Source organism: Lepidothrix coronata, unplaced genomic scaffold (genome assembly GCF_001604755.1).
Source record: "Lepidothrix coronata isolate B3197 unplaced genomic scaffold, Lepidothrix_coronata-1.0 Scaffold9, whole genome shotgun sequence".
In the NCBI taxonomy this organism is placed as follows: domain Eukaryota; kingdom Metazoa; phylum Chordata; class Aves; order Passeriformes; family Pipridae; genus Lepidothrix; species Lepidothrix coronata.
The window spans coordinates 5,725,871-5,733,294 of record NW_016690189.1 but is presented as its reverse complement, the minus strand read 5'-3'; the positions used below and the strand labels follow the sequence as shown (position 1 = coordinate 5,733,294).

The 7,424-nt window shown below is 36.9% G+C and overlaps 1 long non-coding RNA gene across 1 annotated transcript; it reads right to left on the bottom strand.

Moving 5' to 3' along the window:
• Window positions 1-1,217: 1,217 nt before the first annotated feature.
• On the bottom strand, window positions 1,218-5,989 carry LOC108492275. The gene is made up of 3 exons (XR_001873060.1): window positions 5,938-5,989; window positions 4,402-4,580; window positions 1,218-1,365 (listed from the first exon to the last, which is right to left on the bottom strand). It is a non-coding gene; the product is annotated as an uncharacterized LOC108492275 (long non-coding RNA).
• Window positions 5,990-7,424: the final 1,435 nt, after the last annotated feature.

The following is a 7,424-nucleotide window of genomic DNA, read 5'->3' as shown; positions in this document are numbered from 1 at the left end:
TCAGTTCAGCGCACGCTGGGTCTCACCTAAAAAATCCACTGCGCAGGCTCGAAGGGTTAATGACCTTTCCCAAATCTTTGCTCGCGAAGACTGGCCATTATTATATACGTCCACTTCACATACACTCCATGTTACACTCTAGTGTAATTTTATTCCATGTTAACACATGTGTGTTACTAAACGTATTTTTTGCCCAAAGTTTCTGAATGGTCATAAATAAGATGTTTTTAGTCTGAACAAAATGGATTGTTTCAGTATTTCACGCTATATTAACAGCTTATAGAATCACTTCCTTACTACTCTTCACGTAGCTGTTGATGATAATTTTTTTCCAAAGTTCAAACATTTCTAAAATGGATTAAGTTTTCCCAATATCTACAAAGCAGCATGTGCTAACACAATCAAGTCTTGTATTATTATTATATACTTAAAAGGAATTACTATGTGTTGATGTGTAATAGAAAATAAGATTAAATTAAAGCAGACTGCAAGAGGGAGGGAATGGAAGTTTAGCCTCTTTTTCCTCTACCATATCCCAAGGTAAGCTATTGCAACATGTATCAGGAAAAATCCCAATGTGATTATAGTTCCTCTGACTTCTGGCCCTTTCTGCAAGACGTCATGATGAGCAAGCAGGAACTAAAAATACAGATGAGACATTTTGCAGACAGACATGAGCCTTGGGCTTCTGACCAGTCGCAAAATGCAGGGACAATTTTCATTCTTTTTTGGCAAGATATTTCTTGAGCTCATGAAAAAATGTTCGACTGAGACACAAAAGCTTCTTTGTTTGTCACCAGTTCTGCTCTGCAGGATAATAGCATGATAGTAAAATTGGCCCAATTAGAGTAAAGAAGCTGCAGAGCAGAATGTATAGCTTTTGTCAGTTTAAGTGACTACCACAAGTGACAAAATGTCATCTTCGAAATTTCACCTTGTCATCTCCTACATTGTGAATGATGCTTATTAGGACCCCCCAGGTTATTTAATCTGTCATGTTCTTAAAGTTAAATATTTTAGACCTTCTTTTTTCTCAGCAGTGCTGTCATCATTAACAAAACACAGAACAGCCTTCACCTTTAGAAGTGACAAAATGAGGATGTGTCTCAAAACCAATTAATAGCATCAGTGAAAGCAGAGACATAGCATCTAAATCTTTTGTATCTCATCCCCGAGAATAAAGCAAGAAGTTCTTTGTGGCAATTATTCCTCCTTTGCCAGAAGTTGGGAAGAAAGTAACCCACTGACATAGTGATACCACTCAGCAGTTTGTTGTTAAGTCTTGTTTCATATTGTTCCAGAGGAATCCAGTTGCCTCAGTCCGTGAGCACTGTGTTTCCTTGATTTTATTTTAAATGCTCTAACCTTTGGATCAAAAAAAGAGTTGTGCTAATGAAGGATGCTGTTACATGCTACAATTGGGTGCTCATTACATTTCAAATAGAATCACTGATACACAGCAAAGTTTTAAACAGGCATACTAATGTACATGTAGTGTGGGATGGTAGGTGCTGATGGGGGTGGAGCAGGAGACAGTGGTTGGATTTAGCAAATTTTACATGTAACTGCTGTGAACTTCAATCATATACCCCGAAGGAATGGCTGCACGTTACAGAATCTCTTCACAAATCCAACTCTTGGCAAGAGTGAGCCTCAAGATTGCCAAGTCCCATGCACTGATCAAAAGGCTTGCTGGGCATCCCACACTGCACTGTATTCCCCAGCCACTGGATGCTCAGTACCGTTGCTCTTCCTGCTCAGTGGCTGCAAGTGCCAGAACCACATGCACCTACCATGTCCCTGGGGGTTCCTGAGATGAATCCATCTATATTTCCATATAGGCCACCAACGTTATTTCACTGAGAGCCAAAAATCTGGCTCCACATTGCATGACTCAAACAGGTCTTCTGCATTTCAACCTGGACCAAAACTGGAAACTCAGCAAAGCCCCAGGTTTTTTCTCTTGCATACACACACCTTTATGTTCTGTTCTGTCATTATCCAGTACCTCCTTCAGCCCCCACCCAGACTCCCTGTACTCTCCTCTTGAGTCATACTCTGCAATTAGCCTCATGTATCCCACTTGCACTTAGCAGCCCTACCATTAGCAGTTTTATGTAGACAGTAAACATTTGAGTTAGCATTTAGGAAGAAAACACTTCAAATTGTTTAGCAAAAGATTAGACTTCTGGGGTCAGCTATAACTGGAATACTGCTAGTCTCACTGTAAATTGCACTGCACAGCAGTACACATGCTGGCTGCAAGCAGAGAAATTCCCACAGAGTTTTTCCTCAGAGGAACAAACAAAGTTTATGCAGCATAAATATGTTAACCCTATTTTCCCCTAAAAGTATTTGCCTGTCAGATTTAAGACAGTAAGAGCTGGTCAAATTAATCAGATATGTCTTTGTGTGGTCCTTGCTCACAGGGTTCCTGTCAATAAAACTTCCTGAACTGACTGAAGTCTAACCTTTGCCTCTGATGACCCTCTTGTTGATCTTGCCCAGACTGATTATAACTTGGGCTCATTTTGCTGTGTTTCATCTTCCTGCATCACCAGCAGCTTCTGTGGCCCTTGCCTATCCAACCATGAGTTGACTCAAGCCCCGTGCTCTTCCCACCTCTAACTCTGTGTCCATTACAAAACCTTGCCATATTGACCAAGGCTGGGGAGCAGCATGTGTTTTCAGAGTCAAGACATACAACACACCCATCCAAACACCTCCTTCACCTTCTTATAGTAGTCTGGGCCAGGCTTGCATGCTCTGATGGATCAGACACCAAGGTATATGTCTTTGGATGCAAAGAGTGTCCACAGCCTCTTCAGCCCACAACAGCAGTGCTGCTCCAATGCTGCTCCACAGGCTGTGGGAAGCCACGCAGTGCCAGCCTTTAGCTTCCATCTGGCCTGGTTCCAGGAGTACTGCGTTATACTTTGCTCAGCAATGCAGATTCAAAGGGAGAGAGAAGCATGGTCTTGCACCCAGCCTGGTGAGCAGGGGATTGAGAAACCCTTTATTTAATTTTCCTTCCTTCACAGGCAAACACATTAAGGATTAAGCTATTGAGTAATAGTAGGAATATATATCATTTTCCTTGTGCGCACTGATGGGGCTACAGAATCCCCAATATTAAAAATAAAAGCAGCAAAATAAAAGCACCATTTCTAAAGAAAATGTAAAGGTAAGCAATAATGCAGGAAGTTAGTATGACTGCGTGCAGTCAGAGATTGTTGTCAGATTCTCTGATGGTTTTGTAAATATCTTGTCTACATATCATTCCAGTGGCTTAAAAATAAACTGGAAATCTTTTTTATCAGCAAAAAAGATAAATAGCCTTCACAAAAATGGTAATGTTTTAAATTCTACTAAGACTGCCTGACTGTATATAGTGACAGTAAGCAACCCAAAACCAAGAAAGCAATGCCCAATAAACAAGTTCATGTACAGCAGCTCTGCACTCAAGAGATCAGATTTTAGAAGTTTGTAGGTAATTTATTTTTTTAGGAAAAAAATTATTTCCAAGTTCTGAAATTCTATGACCTCTTTGGAGGGCAGAATAAGCATAAAAAAAAAAGGAGATCATAGCAAATTATTAATTCAAATTAACCAGATAATTATATGAAACTCTCGTGCATAAACCATGGAATTTCACACAGGGATTCCTGAATTTAATCTTCCAATTTATAATGGACATTTTACGTTGCAAATAACCATTTAATCTGAATTGAAAGGGATATGAAAGCAAAGTTACTATGCGGAAAACTATTAACTATCATTATGTAAAAAAAATAATTTAATTTCCATTTCAAACTTTTATCTGTGGTTCTAGAAAGTGGCAACAGTGCTCTGGTAAGGGCAAAGTTCAACTGCAGGACACAGAAGGAAGCATCATATGATTTTGGCAATTAAATAAAGTATCTGAAATATCAGAACATACCATCTACTTGATAAGATGTTACTTTTCATGGAAATGTAAAAATCTGTTTCAAGAGTAATCAGCAAAAGAAGAAAATACAAGTGTGTATTTCTTTGAAAAGTGTAGGATATCCTTTCTCTTCACAACCATTTTTATGACCTTAAATACTTCTCTGCTCTATTAGTAAAGTAAGCAACTTGCTTTCAAAGCCGCCAAAAACATTTTTGAACTGAACTCCATTTACGGGATTTTTCATTAATTGTTTCCAGTCTCATTACAAGATTCTTTCCGTTTCAACATGTTTTGGATCTTAGCACTTCTGGAAATCAACCAAATCTACAGCTCTAGCGAAAGCTTATCTGCAGAGAAGTCTCTAGATGTAGTGTGTGTTACAGTTTCCCACCATTTATCACAGCTTCTCTGCCTGAGGTTAATGCTTTCAGAGCAAAGCTGGCAGAACAGCTTAGGTAAGACTTCCTCACCTGTTTCAGAACCAAATCAACTGGGCAAACTTGAAACACTTTAAAAACTTCTGTTACTTAATAAATGAAGGTGAAATAGATGATAGAGCACTACAAGGGTTGAGGACCTCTCTCATCACACATTCTGCCAGTTCTGGAGGAAGAGGTAATGTTCGGCAAAAACAACTGCTAATGGACACCTGAAAATGCAAAAAAAATCACATCACATCCAGTGGTAATCATTTGTCTGCAGTCTGCTACTAAAAATTAACACACAATCATGCAAATGACCCATCCTGAGAACAAATCGAGCACAGCAATACAAAAGCTGATGCTTGGTCATACTATAAGATCTTCAGAAACATCAAAGGACAAGCTTCGGTTTTGAAGTTATGCTCTAGAAACCAGATTTACAACAATCAAGAAGATTAAACCCTCCCTTCTTACCTGGTTTCCCATTACATGAGGCACACTTTGCTCATTCCAGACAGTTTCCCAATGACAGCCAGGACCTCAGAGCACCAGTGGGGCAAAAATAACCAAATCCACTGGCTGTTGCAGTTGGAAAAAGATATGGAAGGGAAATGGTTTTTAAGAGCTTTTGTTAAAACATTACGTTTAAAAAAAACCTCGTGTGTCACCCAGTTTGTTTGCTGCAAGCACTGATATGCATCATTTACTTTCTGCTGTAACCTTGAGGACAAAGACTCAGTTTTTGCCCTAGAAAATAACACCAGTTACATTTTATCCATCTATTGGGAATATTTACCATGTACCAAATTGATTAATGTCTACAAAAATTTTCCATTTAGAATTCAGCCAAGCATAGTATATGCATTGCTTATTCCGAGGAGTATTGCATCTTTTTTTTCTTTTTTTTTCTTCTTCACAATCTTTTGCTCTTAAGCTTAATCCACTTCTTGTTTCTCTCTTCAACTCTTTTTTGACCTTTTCTGCTTACCTCTAGGAATATAAAACTGGAACATTTCATCAAATGTAAGCACTAAAAAAAATATTAAAGCATTTTCATTTAAAAATCTTAACTAATTTTTTGAAGGACATAGTATTTAATCTTATGTGAATCTAACTCAGGTTTGGCATGATAAGGTGGTCTAGATAAACCTCATTATATAAGTAGGTAGCATAGCAAAGATACAAAATATTACTAAGCCTCACAGTAATAAAAGGCATATTTCAGGTTTTGAGACATTACCTGTTTTCTTTCCCCTACTTATAACTATCTGTAAGCTCTCCTCTCCCATGTATCTAGAAATACAAAATTAAATATTTTATCAAAAGTTCCTACTATATTGTAAAGCTTTAAAATTGATCAGTTTCTTATTTGCTATTTTAGGAAAATGGGCTGGAAGAATAATCCATCCTCTTTCCAGTACAGAATCAGTATTATCTTTGTCACTTCTGAAGTAAGTGGTTTTTACCTGCTGGTACTAAAGAGTCCATAATGGAGAACAGATTATTAACTTTCTCACTTCAGAAGCTTTCTACATATTTTTTCTACACATTGGGTCTTTTCAGCCCTTTCCAGATTAAACAAACCTGATGACTTCAGAGCTTCTTCACAGGCCATGCTTCCAGTAAACTCCACTTGCTGCTTTCTTGCCAGCTTATTAAAATATATCCAGAAGGTGTTGTCTATAAATTAGAGGTACATTCTTGAGGTGGTTGCTATTTGAAATAGGATGAAAATATTTATTACTTCTCCAAACTTGATCAGTAGATGCCAAAACACTCAAACAGACTCCTGCAAAGATTTTATTTTTCTCTGTTGCAACATAAATATGAATTAGCTTCTGCTACTTATGTGTTTTACATATCAGAGTGCTTTCTGTGAACTCTATCACCTTTTGAAGAACACAGCACTAGATGTTCCAGTTTATTTTTATTATTTAAAGTTCCATTATCCAGAATAATGGAATTTTTTTTTCTTAAAACTAGCAGTGGTCCAGAATAAAACAATTTGGAAACTTTGCAAATGAAAAAATACAAAACTAAATCAACAGTCAACAAGTAAGATCAGCTATGTAGTGTCTTAATCAACAAAATTACGCTGTATATTGAAAGGCTTTCTATTTTGAGTGTTTATGATGAAACTAGACATAGCAATTTCAGATTTGTTTTTCGGCTAGGAAGTCACTATGAGCCTGAGCAGCCGTATTGCATCTTCTCCAAAAGCTGAATAGTTGATTCTGTTGATAGAAGTTTTCTGTTAAGAATCCGTCATACATATTAAACAGAAATGTTAAGAAGTTTTCCACAGACATTCTGAAAAATGGTAATTGTACATCACTTTAAAACATGAGCATTTTTCACATAGTACAGTATTTCCCTAAAGAATGAAATTCCAGCTCTGTCTCTGAAGGAAGATAAAAGTTTGCCTACATGAAAAGTATTCCAGAGTAGCTATTTCTGATTAAATGCAGGAGCGGGCCTTCTAAAACTGAGCTAATGCTGCCTGCTTCCGAATAAGTAAACGTATTCTGAAAAGGGATTAAGTTTATTTGGTACAAACAGTCTAATTTTCAGTCAAGATGTCCAACATAATATACAAATTAATTGCATAATGTGAATAAAGAGGAAAAGGGTTTTTTTGCTTTAATTTAAACTGTGCTTTGATAGAAATTAATTTGGCATCTAAGTCATAATTCCATCCACATTTCTGGTGCAACATAAATGCCAGCAATGGAAAAGTGTCAAAGCCCTGTAGATCAGTGGGTTGTACAAAGCAGGGAAAAATACATTATCTGGGAACTAATTATTCAAGTTTTTAATAGATATAACTATTACTGGAATTTTTCGAAATATTAGTATATATTATTTAACTGCCTTCATTAAATGCACATTATTTAATTTTATAGTAATTTTATCTACAAATATGTTTTCAATTTAGCAAAAATTCTATGAAGTTTTGGGCCTCAGTCATTAAAGCCATCCTAAGTCATCAAGTTTTATATTTTTGGGCAAATTAATCAAAACAGTAAAGAGCTCTCTGAGTCATATTAGAATAAGATCAGTAGGTGCTGATG